The sequence below is a fragment of the Pseudophryne corroboree genome, chromosome 9 (genome assembly GCF_028390025.1).
Source record: "Pseudophryne corroboree isolate aPseCor3 chromosome 9, aPseCor3.hap2, whole genome shotgun sequence".
In the NCBI taxonomy this organism is placed as follows: Eukaryota; Metazoa; Chordata; class Amphibia; order Anura; family Myobatrachidae; genus Pseudophryne; species Pseudophryne corroboree.
Window position 1 is genome coordinate 389,535,819 of NC_086452.1, and position 14,495 is coordinate 389,550,313.

The following is a 14,495-nucleotide window of genomic DNA, read 5'->3' on the forward strand; positions in this document are numbered from 1 at the left end:
AGCAGCCAGCAGCAGTGACTCCGGTAAGACACATCTGTCTGTCACCACTGTTTTGTCCCTAATACCAATCTCTCCCGTGCCCTGTGTTCTGTCATGTCCCTGTCACCCCTGGCCTTGCCCTGCCACCCTTATCCTGGCCCTTTCACCCTTATCCTGGCCCTGTCACCCTTATCCTGTCCCTATCATTTCTGTCCTGGCCCCGTCACCCCTGTCCTGGCCCCGTCACCCCTGTCCTGGCACCGTCACCCCTGTTCTGACCCTGTCACCCCTGTCCTGGCCCCGTCAACCCTGTACTGACCCTGTCACCCCTGTCCTGGCCCTGTTACTGCATACCCTCCAACTACCTTTTATGGCATATACAGTACCCGCAGCGCCTCCAGACCTCTCCCCAATGCACCACACCTCCGCACCTTCCCCTCCACCACATGCGGCACTCCACCCCTCCCCCACATGCTGTGCCTCCAGACCCCCTACACCACCCGTGGCTCCCACTCCTCCACCCCTTCACCACCCACAGCACCTCCAGGCCCCTTCCACCATTCACCCCCTTATATGTCTCCCCCCACACCTGCCCCCCTCCACCCGCAGCATCAGCAGACACCCTCCTCCATCAGCGGTCCCCCCCTCACCCACCCCTCCCCCACCAATGGCACCCCCGCACCTGCCCCTCCACCACCTGCAGCACCTCCGGACCTCCTTTCCCATCCGCCGCAACACCTGTACCTGCCCCTACCCTACCCATGGTGCCTGCGGTCCCCTACCCCACCCCCGGCACTCCCGTCCCTTCCCATCCCACAGCACCTCCGGAACCCTTCATCCATCCACAACATCCCCACACATGCCCCTCTCCCACCTGTGGCACCCCTGCCCCTCCCCCACCTTCAGTGCCTCTGGACCCCTCCCCCATCTGCATCCCCCACTCCTCTGCCCCTCCCCCACGCGCAGCACCTCCCGAACCTTCCCCATCCGGGCCCCACCCCCACTTCTGCCTCCCCTCCACCCGCAGCATCTACAGACACCATCCGCAGTCCCCCCCGCACCCGCTACATTCTGTACATCGTGCCCTGCAGGTGCTGTTCACGCCGTCGCAAGGGGCTGCGCCTCCTTCACCATCGCACGCCCTTTCATTGTGCAATATTTAACCACTAACAAAGGAATGCAGGTAATACTCCATATAATACAAATATTAAACCCCAGAAAGGCATACAAGGGTTAAGGGGGCGTAGCCCCTTGCGACGGTGTGAAGAGCGCCCGTAGGGCGCGATGAAGCACCTAGTTTTAAATATGTCACCAGTGTTGGATGTTGAGCTCTGACAATCTCTTACATTTGATTCTTACTTTGCATTCTTACAATAAAACACTGTCTAGTACTGTAAATAGGACCTTTCCCCATTCATCAATAAACATTGGTCAGAGAAATGACATTTCCCATCATTCATTCATACAATTACAGGTACATAATCATCACAGTAACATACAGTAAAGCAGGGCCGTTTCTTGGGGCAGGCGAGCAGTGCAACCGCACTGGGCGCCCGTCCGCGGCACTAACTGTGGCTCCCTGCTTCCCCCTCCTATTTCTCCCCGAGTAACCCGCTCGGGGGGCGGAGTTTCACGGAATGACGCGGTTGCGTCGTTACGTCACGACGCAACCCCGTCACTCTGCGAAACTCCCCCCCCCCCGAGCGGAGTACAGAGGGGGATCCAAGTTAGGAAGAGGGAAAGGCCGGTGCGAGGAGCGACTGGTGAGGCGGGCCGAAGAGCGGTAATCGCCTCTGTAAGTATTCTCTCTCTCTCTCTCTCTCTCAATGTGTAAAATGGGGACACCTGCCGTAATGTGTGAAATGGGGACTCTTGCCTGCCGTAGTGTGGGGATTTAATATATCAAGGGCATTGCGGTGTGTGGCATAATATGGTGCAGGGGGCATTATTGTGTGGGGCTTAATATGGTAGAATTTTTTTTTCCTGTGGTGGTCGTGATCTGTTGGAGCAGGGTCAAAAACTGGATTGTGAGGCAGTCTTTTCAGACGAGGCCACACCCATTTAAATGAGGCCACACCCATTTAGATGAGGCCACTATTCCCTTGCCGAGTGCGCGCGCAAGTTTTTTTTTTTTTTTTTAAATCTAGGTGTGTGTGGGGGGGGGGCATATTTTGTTATGTCATGGGGGGGGGGGGGGGGGGGGGGGGCGCATTTTTAAATCTCGCACTGGGAGCCAAATTGGCTAGAAACAGCCCTGCAGTAAAGTGACAAAAACACCATTCCAATGCAGAACACGTGCTAATGACCAGTGCTATCTTCAGTGCCAACCTCAAGGGGGCAGCAGTTCATATTCCTGTAATATTGATGAATGGGAAAACTTTTTTCCTGTTCAACTCATTTAAATGTAACATACATAATATAATGTTTGTATAGCAATTACATAGAGGAAAATATGCGCATATAGTTCCAAATATAGCCCTTTCTTACAACATTTTCTTAAATGGAAAGCTAAATGTCTCGCTCTCTGAGTAATGTGGGCAATTAATGCCGCAGACTTTGTTTCCCAAGCAGTGAAAGCTTTTATATGTAAAGCTAGTGTCAACATGAAAGTGTCAATTGTTTAGACTGGACGGCTAATCCATGTAATCAATGCTACAGATCAGTGATCTATGTTATACATACAGGTCTGTTATTATCAGAAGGTCCGGTCTCGTGACATTTTATTCTGTTTGTTTCCAGTATATTTAATATGAGATATTACATATGCTCTATAGAGACCACCAAAGTATAACTTTACCTAGAGGACCATAATGCCTGGTCTAGCTTGTAGCATGAGTGATATCTTAGACCCCTAAAGTTAATCATTATGACTCAGCTCCTCCGATTTATCTAAGATCTGTAATTTTACAAATATTATTTGATAAAATGTAAAGTTACATGAATTCCACAATGGCGGCAATTCTCTACAGAGCGAAAAAGTTACAACTACCTGTTGTAGGGTTAGCTTCAGTAAGGAGTTTTAGGAAGGAAGATTATCAGCAGACACAAGATTTCTAAAGTCTGTTACCGATTGCAGACCTGTTCAGCCCTATGTAACAACATACAAACAGATTTAAAAAAAAAAAAAAAATATTACTTGAAGCCCGAGGTGCGGTGCTTCATCACCCAGTGTCTGTGCCAAACGTGCTGGGGGCATAGGTACTTGGACCCTCTCCCAAAGGAGAAGGGCCCCGTTACTCCCCTACCCCTCAGAGCCAAAAGGCCTACTGGGGGGAAAAAAGGGACTGTGGGTCCCCCCTTGCCAAAGCGCAGAGGGACCCTCGTGTGTCCCCAGGGTTGGCCGAAGCTTCCCCCCCGGGGACCGAAAACAGCGTCTGATCCTCCCCCCATGGAGAAGACCTCAGCAACTTAGAGGAGAGGGTGGCCCATAAGGGTCTCACCTAAACCCCAAAACGAAAAACGTGAACGTGACATACTAAACAAAATTAAGTGCTGTGCATAAATAAATAAGCCCCAGCCAGAAGGCCGGGGAGGGGGTATAAAAAATTGTCCTTGCCCTAGCCAAAAGGCCAGGGCAAAGGAAAAAGTGCAACAGAAGTTGGGATGTGACAGTGCTCGTGCCATCAAAGTGCATAGGCGTCCCGCACCAGTGCAAATTAAGGCACCCTTAGGATTCTCACCCCAAGGGCACATGTCACCTCGAGCTTCGAAGCAGCTCCCAACCTCTCAGCCAGACCAAGTTTCATACCCGCTCTGTGCCAGGGTCCACCGCCAGTACGAGAGTAGATACTAAACCAGGCCGTTCCCGATCCAACGTAAGGCATGCCACTCCTTACGAAGTAGGGATACTAAGCCTGGTTTTTCTCCACTCTTGACCAGGGGCCTTGCCACACCCCGGCATGGTACTCCACAAGGTGTTTCTCCATTCCACATCTAGGAACCTCTCACGCTCCTAGTGTAAGAACAGGTACTCCACCCTATGTTTCCCTCGAGCAGATACTACACTTGATCTTAGCCAAAAGGCAGAGAACAGATTTTTTTTTTTTTTATCGAAGCCCGAGGTGCGTGACTTCATCACCCAGTGTCTGTGACCAAACGTGCTGGGGGCGAAGGTTCTTGGACCCTCTCCGAAAGGAGAAGGGCCCCGTTACTCCCCTAACCCTCAGAGCCCGGAGGCCTGCTGAGGGAAAAAAGGGACTGTGGGTCCCCCCTTGCCGAAGCGCGGAGGGACCCTCGTGTGTCCCCAGGGTTGGCCGAAGCTTCCCCCTGGGGACCGATATCAGCCTCTGGCCCTCCCCAAAAGGAGAGGGCCTCAGCAACTTAGGAGAGAGGGTGGCCCATAAGGGTCTCACCTTAACCCCAACAAAACCGTGACGTGACACACTACAAAAAACATAAAAAGTGCTAGTGCTGTGCACAAGTGCAAAACACGTGAGTGGGCATACATAAATAAATAAATAAATAAGCCCCAGCCAAAAGGCCGGGGGGTATAAAAAATTTTCCTTACCCTAGCCAAAAGGCCAGGGCAAAGGAAGTGGGTGCAGACAGGAAGGGTTGAAGTGTTAAGTGCTAAAGTGCCTTAGTGCAAAGGTGGCTCGAAACCCCAGTGCATTTCCGGCACCCCTGTCCCTTCCAGTTCCAGGGGCACGAAACACCTCGAGCTTCTAGCTGCTCCCGACCTCTCAGCCAGACCCAGTTTCATACCCACTCGGTGCCGGGGTCAACCCCCAGTACGAGAGGAGATACTAGACCAGGCCTTTCTCCACTCCACGCAAGGGGCCTTTTTTCATCCCCTTAGAAGGACGGTGGATACTAAGCCTAGTTTTTCTCCCCTCTCGACCAGAGGCAGCGCCACACCCCAGCATTTGGTACTCCACAAAGTGTTTCTCCATTCCACATCTAGGAACCTCTCACGCTCCTAGTGTAAGAACAGATACTCCACCCTGTGTTTCCCTCGAGCAGGTACTACACTTGATCTTAGCCAAAAGGCCGAGAAGCGATATACAGAGTGACAGTAGAGATATGGGTTAATAGTATACAGCAGTGGTATCAGGAGAATATGTGTCATATATAGATATAGTGACTGTGACACCATTATGGAGAGAATACAGAGGCATCTCGGTTCGGCATTGAGGATTACGCAAGAAGCTGCACATGCACATTAGCACTAGAGGGCAGATGTATTAAGCCTGAAAAAGTGATAAATCAGTGATGAGTGGAAGGTGATAACGCCCCAGCCAATCAGCTCCTGTCAATTAACATATGGGAGCTGATTGGCTGGTGTATTATCACCTTGCACTAATCACTGCTTTATCACCTCTCCAGGCTTAATACATTTGCCCCATTGAGTCTTAAGTGTCAGACTGAGGTCAGTGCAACTCCGGTTATAGTACACAGAGGTGACAGAAAGACAGCCCTCTCAACGCTCTCCTTTACCAAGACTACACTCCCAGTCCCCCCCCCCCCCCCCTTCTCATAGAGATGAGCGGGTTCGGTTCCTCGGAAACCGAACCCGCCCGAACTTCAGTTTTTTTTACACGGGTCCGAGCGACTCGGATCTTCCCGCCTTGCTCGGTTAACCCGAGCGCGCCCGAACGTCATCATCCCGCTGTCGGATTCTCGCGAGGCTCGGATTCTATCGCGAGACTCGGATTCTATATAAGGAGCCGCGCGTCGCCGCCATTTTCACACGTGCATTGAGATTGATAGGGAGAGGACGTGGCTGGCGTCCTCTCCGTTTATAGAGAGTGAGACTACTAGAGTAGAGAGAGACACAGTATTATTTACTTTAGTAATTTTGGGGAGCATTAGGAGGAGTACTACTACTTGCTGAAGTGATAGTGTGACTGTATATCTGACTTGTGGGGGAGACAGTGGGGAGCAGTTAGAGTCTGAGAGCAGGAGTACATATTTTAACGTACAGTGCACACTTTTGCTGGCACTCTGCTGCCAGAGTGCCACACTGCCATTGTGACCACACTGACCACCAGTATATATTGTGATTGTCTGCTTAGGAGTACTACTTGCAAGTTGCTGATAGTGTGACCAGTGACCTGACCACCAGTTTAATTAATCACCACCAGTTTAATATATATATATATATATATATATATATATAATTGTATATAATATATATATAATTGTATATGTATACCACCTACCCGTGTTTTTTTTTTTTTCTTCTTAATACATACTATTATAGTAGCTTACTGTAGCAGTCTGCGGTGCTGCTGAGCTGACAGTGTCCAGCAGGTCCGTCATCAGTCATTACATAATAAATATATATACCTGTCCGGCTGCAGTACTAGTGATATTATATATATATATATATATATATATATATATATATATAGTCTTGGAAGATCCTGCACTCTCATCAAAAGTAATAACGACGGCGGGTGCTCCTAATGACCTGAGAGGTCCTCAATGTGGGCTTTTCTGACAAACCGGTAGCACGGCACTTTTTGTCAGTTAGACATCAAGTATCTGCCCTGAAGTGTCAGCTGATTGACTGGGTGCCGCCACCTGTTAGTGGAGGCGATCGCACCTTGTTACTTAAACAGAAGGAAAGCTTTTGGATACACAAACTCAATACAGTGTCACCAAAGGGCCTCAATGAGGCCAACCCCCTTAATATTTTTCTTTAGAATTTTATTTTGCCATAGTTGATTGGATACCTTGGAACACACTTTGTATGTTTCAGGGACATAGGGCACTGTGATACAATCAGCACATACAGGCTGGGTTTCGATTTGTGTTTTATATGTTCTATGTTCTATGTTTTATTTTTTTCATTTTTGTATGTTCTTTTTATGTATAGAGATTAAGAAAGTAAGGACAGTTATTTATACGTCCTTGCTTATGTTTTTTATATATATTTTTCTGTTGTTTCCCGGAGCCTTCCCAGGTCCTATACTAGTCACGAGGGTCCACCAATTTCAATGACCACACCACCCACTATTCCCTTTTATTATTTAAAATCTTTTACTACATTATACCAATGTATTACTATAAAGATATTACACTCACATCAGTATTCAATTTGCCTTTGTTGATCAGATATATGTGAGTTTGTATGCGTAGGGTGAGTTGTGGTCATTTGATCTGGTGCCCTCTTATGTCATTTTTGACATTTTTGACATTTCATATTATGGATCATTATTTACATTTGCACTCTTTTTCTTCTGTGGTGATTGACAGGCTACACATAGGTTAATCCAGGATTATACGTGAGGTGACCTCCGGTATACCTCCGAGTCCCTGTGAGCTATGAGTGGACCTGTACATTGATGATTCCACCTGGGGGAGTGTTCATTCTCTGAGAACACCCCCCTCTAGGTTGTACACCTCCTTTAAACATTAGCCAGTGGATAAGCCTAATTACGGTTCTTTCCGCGAGTGGAACGCAGAGACTTCCGGCCAGCGCCACTTCCGCGGAATGGAACGCATGGTGTTCCGGTCGGTGGAACGCAAAAGACGCGTCTCCGGCAGTTGCCCTTCTAAATCGTTAAAATACACTCATTTAAGTAGCCGTGCGTTAGCGATAGCCACTGCCTGTCCTGTGAACCCTGTAACGTTTTACCCAGTTGGTCTGAGTTAGTTATCTGAGAGGTGATCAGTTAATGAGAGACTGGGTTTATACTAATCTCCCTAATTGGCACTTCCTGTGGTTGATCCTTAAATAGTGCTCAGCTGAGGCTGAACTTTATGCAGCTTCCATTTGGCTCTGGACACTTGAGCAGTGAGTATGGTTCTCCTGCAGCTCCCTTCTGACACATGATTACGGTTGGTGATTATTTTTTCCTGTTGTGCCTCCTTACAGACTGAGTGTCTGACACATGTACAGAGCCCACAAGCTGCCATGAGCTATTTCTACATGTAACTAGGTATGATCTTTTCCAAAATGACGTTGTTAGTGTATTTTCTTATGGTGTAGTTACTCTGTTATTTATCTAATAGGTGACTACGCCTTGCAGCTTCCCCTACGTTATAGGCTTTTTAACTTCATTATGTGATCAGGCATGTTGCCAACTTTGAAGGCCATTCCACGCATCTGAGTGATCTGGCTTGCCGTCCAGGTAATCATTTGCCTATCTAAACAGATAGTCCTAACGGTGGAGGTGTCTCTTTCATCACACGTGGATTATTTCCAAGTATCTCTTTTTTACATATATAAAAAAACAGCTTTTTAATACGTTTTCTGGTTTTTGTGACAGTCTTCAGGGCCTGGGAGGCACTGGTGGTGTTGGTGTTGAATAAATCTGGGTTCTTATACATATTAATTGTAACTGTTTCTGATTGTATAGGTGATTTAAGTGCCAATCTTGATAAAGGTCCGCATAAGGACCGAAACGTCGATGAAATACGGCATCAACAGTGAACCCGAATAAAAATATACTGAATTTACAAGTGACTTCAGAGACTAATTTCTGGGCGTGAGTGCACCTTCCACCTAGGTGGTTGTTGTGGTATATATATATATATATATATTAATTTCATCTCATTATCATCCAGTCTATATTAGCAGCAGACACAGTACGGTAGTCCACGGCTGTAGCTACCTCTGTGTCGGCAGTCGCTGGTCCATCCATAATTGTATACCACCTACCCGTGTTTTTTTTTTTTCTCTTTCTTCTTGATACATACTACTATAGTAGCTTACTGTAGCAGTCTGCGGTGCTGCTGAGCTGACAGTGTCCAGCAGGTCCGTCATCAGTCATTACATAATAAATATATATACCTGTCCGGCTGCAGTACTAGTGATATTATATATATATATATATATATATTAATTTCATCTCATTATCATCCAGTCTATATTAGCAGCAGACACAGTACGGTAGTCCACGGCTGTAGCTACCTCTGTGTCGGCAGTCGCTGGTCCATCCATAATTGTATACCACCTACCCGTGGTTTTTTTTTTTCTCTTTCTTCTTGATACATACTACTATAGTAGCTTACTGTAGCAGTCTGCGGTGCTGCTGAGCTGACAGTGTCCAGCAGGTCCGTCATCAGTCATTACATAATAAATATATATACCTGTCCGGCTGCAGTACTAGTGATATTATATATATATATATATATTAATTTCATCTCATTATCATCCAGTCTATATTAGCAGCAGACACAGTACGGTAGTCCACGGCTGTAGCTACCTCTGTGTCGGCAGTCGCTGGTCCATCCATAAGTATACTAGTATCCATCCATCTCCATTGTTTACCTGAGGTGCCTTTTAGTTGTGCCTATTAAAATATGGAGAACAAAAATGTTGAGGTTCCAAAATTAGGGAAAGATCAAGATCCACTTCCACCTCGTGCTGAAGCTGCTGCCACTAGTCATGGCCGAGACGATGAAATGCCAGCAACGTCGTCTGCCAAGGCCGATGCCCAATGTCATAGTACAGAGCATGTAAAATCCAAAACACCAAATATCAGTAAAAAAAGGACTCCAAAATCTAAAATAAAATTGTCGGAGGAGAAGCGTAAACTTGCCAATATGCCATTTACCACACGGAGTGGCAAGGAACGGCTGAGGCCCTGGCCTATGTTCATGGCTAGTGGTTCAGCTTCACATGAGGATGGAAGCACTCAGCCTCTCGCTAGAAAAATGAAAAGACTCAAGCTGGCAAAAGCACCGCAAAGAACTGTGCGTTCTTCCAAATCCCAAATCCACAAGGAGAGTCCAATTGTGTCGGTTGCGATGCCTGACCTTCCCAACACTGGACGTGAAGAGCATGCGCCTTCCACCATTTGCACGCCCCCTGCAAGTGCTGGAAGGAGCACCCGCAGTCCAGTTCCTGATAGTCAGATTGAAGATGTCAGTGTTGAAGTACACCAGGATGAGGAGGATATGGGTGTTGCTGGCGCTGGGGAGGAAATTGACAAGGAGGATTCTGATGGTGAGGTGGTTTGTTTAAGTCAGGCACCCGGGGAGACACCTGTTGTCCGTGGGAGGAATAGGGCCGTTGACATGCCTGGTGAAAATACCAAAAAAATCAGCTCTTCGGTGTGGAAGTATTTCAACAGAAATGCGGACAACATTTGTCAAGCCGTGTGTTGCCTTTGTCAAGCTGTAATAAGTAGGGGTAAGGACGTTAACCACCTCGGAACATCCTCCCTTATACGTCACCTGCAGCGCATTCATAATAAGTCAGTGACAAGTTCAAAAACTTTGGGCGACAGCGGAAGCAGTCCACTGACCAGTAAATCCCTTCCTCTTGTAACCAAGCTCACGCAAACCACCCCACCAACTCCCTCAGTGTCAATTTCCTCCTTCCCCAGGAATGCCAATAGTCCTGCAGGCCATGTCACTGGCAATTCTGACGAGTCCTCTCCTGCCTGGGATTCCTCCGATGCATCCTTGCGTGTAACGCCTACTGCTGCTGGCGCTGCTGTTGTTGCTGCTGGGAGTAGATGGTCATCCCAGAGGGGAAGTCGTAAGCCCACTTTTACTACTTCCACCAAGCAATTGACTGTCCAACAGTCCTTTGCGAGGAAGATGAAATATCACAGCAGTCATCCTGTTGCAAAGCGGATAACTGAGGCCTTGACAACTATGTTGGTGTTAGACGTGCGTCCGGTATCCGCCGTTAGTTCACAGGGAACTAGACAATTTCTTGAGGTAGTGTGCCCCCGTTACCAAATACCATCTAGGTTCCACTTCTCTAGGCAGGCGATACCGAGAATGTACACGGACGTCAGAAAAAGACTCACCAGTGTCCTAAAAAATGCAGTTGTACCCAATGTCCACTTAACCACGGACATGTGGACAAGTGGAGCAGGGCAGGGTCAGGACTATATGACTGTGACAGCCCACTGGGTAGATGTATGGACTCCCGCCGCAAGAACAGCAGCGGCGGCACCAGTAGCAGCATCTCGCAAACGCCAACTCTTTCCTAGGCAGGCTACGCTTTGTATCACCGGTTTCCAGAATACGCACACAGCTGAAAACCTCTTACGGCAACTGAGGAAGATCATCGCGGAATGGCTTACCCCAATTGGACTCTCCTGTGGATTTGTGGCATCGGACAATGCCAGCAATATTGTGTGTGCATTAAATATGGGCAAATTCCAGCACGTCCCATGTTTTGCACATACCTTGAATTTGGTGGTGCAGAATTTTAAAAAAAACGACAGGGGCGTGCAAGAGATGCTGTCGGTGGCCAGAAGAATTGCGGGACACTTTCGGCGTACAGGCACCACGTACAGAAGACTGGAGCACCACCAAAAACGCCTGAACCTGCCCTGCCATCATCTGAAGCAAGAAGTGGTAACGAGGTGGAATTCAACCCTATATATGCTTCAGAGGTTGGAGGAGCAGCAAAAGGCCATTCAAGCCTATACAATTGAGTACGATATAGGAGGTGGAATGTACCTGTCTCAAGCGCAGTGGAGAATGATTTCAACGTTGTGCAAGGTTCTGCAACCTTTTGAACTTGCCACACGTGAAGTCAGTTCAGACACTGCCAGCCTGAGTCAGGTCATTCCCCTCATCAGGCTTTTGCAGAAGAAGCAGGAGGCATTGAAGGAGGAGCTAAAAGGGAGCGATTCCGCTAGGCATGTGGGACTTGTGGATGGAGCCCTTAATTCGCTTAACAAGGATTCACGGGTGGTCAATCTGTTGAAATCAGAGCACTACATTTTGGCCACCGTGCTCGATCCTAGATTTAAAACCTACCTTGGATCTCTCTTTCCGGCAGACACAAGTCTGCTGGGGTTCAAAGACCTGCTGGTGACAAAATTGTCAAGTCAAGCGGAACGCGACCTGTCAACATCTCCTCCTTCACATTCTCCCGCAACTGGGGGTGCGAGGAAAAGGCTCAGAATTCCGAGCCCACCCGCTGGCGGTGATGCAGGGCAGTCTGGAGCGACTGCTGATGCTGACATCTGGTCCGGACTGAAGGACCTGACAACGATTACGGACATGTCGTCTACTGTCACTGCATATGATTCTCTCCCCATTGAAAGAATGGTGGAGGATTATATGAGTGACCGCATCCAAGTAGGCACGTCAGACAGTCCGTACTTATACTGGCAGGAAAAAGAGGCAATTTGGAGGCCCTTGCACAAACTGGCTTTATTCTACCTAAGTTGCCCTCCCACAAGTGTGTACTCCGAAAGAGTGTTTAGTGCCGCCGCTCACCTTGTCAGCAATCGGCGTACGAGGTTACTTCCAGAAAATGTGGAGAAGATGATGTTCATTAAAATGAATTATAATCAATTCCTCCGTGGAGACATTGACCAGCAGCAATTGCCTCCACAAAGTACACAGGGAGCTGAGATGGTGGATTCCAGTGGGGACGAATTGATAATCTGTGAGGAGCGGGATGTACACGGTGATATATCGGAGGATGATGATGAGGTGGACATCTTGCCTCTGTAGAGCCAGTTTGTGCAAGGAGAGATTAATTGCTTCTTTTTCGGTGGGGGTCCAAACCAACCCGTCATTTCAGTCACAGTCGTGTGGCAGACCCTGTCACTGAAATGATGGGTTGGTTAAAGTGTGCATGTCCTGTTTATACAACATAAGGGTGGGTGGGAGGGCCCAAGGACAATTCCATCTTGCACCTCTTTTTTCTTTCATTTTTCTTTGCGTCATGTGCTGTTTGGGGAGTGTTTTTTGGAAGGGCCATCCTGCGTGACACTGCAGTGCCACTCCTAGATGGGCCAGGTGTTTGTGTCGGCCACTAGGGTCGCTTAGCTTACTCACACAGCTACCTCATTGCGCCTCTTTTTTTCTTCTTTGCGTCATGTGCTGTTTGGGGAGTGTTTTTTGGAAGGGCCATCCTGCGTGACACTGCAGTGACACTCCTAGATGGGCCAGGTGTTTGTGTCGGCCACTAGGGTCGCTTAGCTTACTCACACAGCTACCTCATTGCGCCTCTTTTTTTCTTCTTTGCGTCATGTGCTGTTTGGGGAGTGTTTTTTGGAAGGGCCATCCTGCGTGACACTGCAGTGCCACTCCTAGATGGGCCAGGTGTTTGTGTCGGCCACTAGGGTCGCTTAGCTTACTCACACAGCTACCTCATTGCGCCTCTTTTTTTCTTCTTTGCGTCATGTACTGTTTGGGGAGTGTTTTTTGGAAGGGCCATCCTGCGTGACACTGCAGTGCCACTCCTAGATGGGCCAGGTGTTTGTGTCGGCCACTAGGGTCGCTTAGCTTACTCACACAGCTACCTCATTGCGCCTCTTTTTTTCTTCTTTGCCTCATGTGCTGTTTGGGGAGTGTTTTTTGGAAGGGCCATCCTGCGTGACACTGCAGTGCCACTCCTAGATGGGCCAGGTGTTTGTGTCTGCCACTAGGGTCGCTTATCTTACTCACACAGCCACCTCATTGCGCCTCTTTTTTTCTTCTTTGCGTCATGTGCTGTTTGGGGAGTGTTTTTTGGAAGGGCCATCCTGCGTGACACTGCAGTGCCACTCCTAGATGGGCCAGGTGTTTGTGTCGGCCACTAGGGTCGCTTAGCTTACTCACACAGCTACCTCATTGCGCCTCTTTTTTTCTTCTTTGCGTCATGTGCTGTTTGGGGAGTGTTTTTTGGAAGGGCCATCCTGCGTGACACTGCAGTGCCACTCCTAGATGGGCCAGGTGTTTGTGTCGGCCACTAGGGTCGCTTATCTTACTCACACAGCTACCTCATTGCGCCTCTTTTTTTCTTCTTTGCGTCATGTGCTGTTTGGGGAGTGTTTTTTGGAAGGGCCATCCTGCGTGACACTGCAGTACCACTCCTAGATGGGCCAGGTGTTTGTGTCGGCTACTAGGGTCGCTTAACTTAGTCATCCAGCGACCTCGGTGCAAATTTTAGGACTAAAAATAATATTGTGAGGTATTCAGAATAGACTGAAAATGAGTGGAAATTATGTTTTTTGAGGTTAATAATACTTTGGGATCAAAATGACCCCCAAATTCTATGATTTAAGCTGTTTTTTAGTGTTTTTTGAAAAAAACACCCGAATCCAAAACACACCCGAATCCGACAAAAAAAATTCGGTGAGGTTTTGCCAAAACGCGGTCGAACCCAAAACACGGCCGCGGAACCGAACCCAAAACCAAAACACAAAACCCGAAAAATTTCAAGTGCACATCTCTACCTTCTCACTCAAGGCTGCACAACAATAATAAATCTTTCCATCCATTCAAAATTTCACATTTAACCAAAGACACAGGGTATTGTTAATGTAATTATAACATTCAGTGACATATTCAACATTTTAAAAGTTCCACTTTCCTGCAAGAAAACATTTAACATGTGTTTTAAGCCCCTATGTCAGCATATCAACAAGATTCTGCTCACTTGCAACGTATTTTACACTGATTAGATTACCAGCAACTCATGTATAAAATGGTATCTGATAGCATTATGCTTGGATTTGCCCTTGGTGCTGGAGGATAAGTCACTTGGACCTTTGTTATCACTTGCAATGTTGCATACATCATTTGAGCTGAGAAGACTTCATTCACACCAAGTCTATTCTTCCTTGGCACTTACCGTTAGTGTCATGTACCCTGCATCAGTG

At 47.7% G+C, this 14,495-nt stretch overlaps 1 protein-coding gene, 1 long non-coding RNA gene and 2 pseudogenes across 4 annotated transcripts in view; 2 read left to right on the forward strand and 2 right to left on the reverse strand.

Annotated features, from left to right (window-relative positions):
* CACNA2D3 (calcium voltage-gated channel auxiliary subunit alpha2delta 3) overlaps positions 1–14,495 on the forward strand; it is a 2,000,770-nt gene that overhangs the window by 1,930,324 nt on the left and 55,951 nt on the right. The gene's annotated exons all lie outside the window — the stretch shown is intronic.
* On the reverse strand, positions 3,942–4,014 carry LOC134959281 (U2 spliceosomal RNA; annotated as a pseudogene).
* Positions 4,857–4,980, reverse strand: LOC134959276 (U2 spliceosomal RNA; annotated as a pseudogene).
* Positions 7,697–8,417, forward strand: LOC134958313 (uncharacterized). The gene is made up of 4 exons (XR_010186943.1): positions 7,697–7,720; positions 7,802–7,865; positions 7,939–8,057; positions 8,286–8,417. It is a non-coding gene; the product is annotated as an uncharacterized LOC134958313 (long non-coding RNA).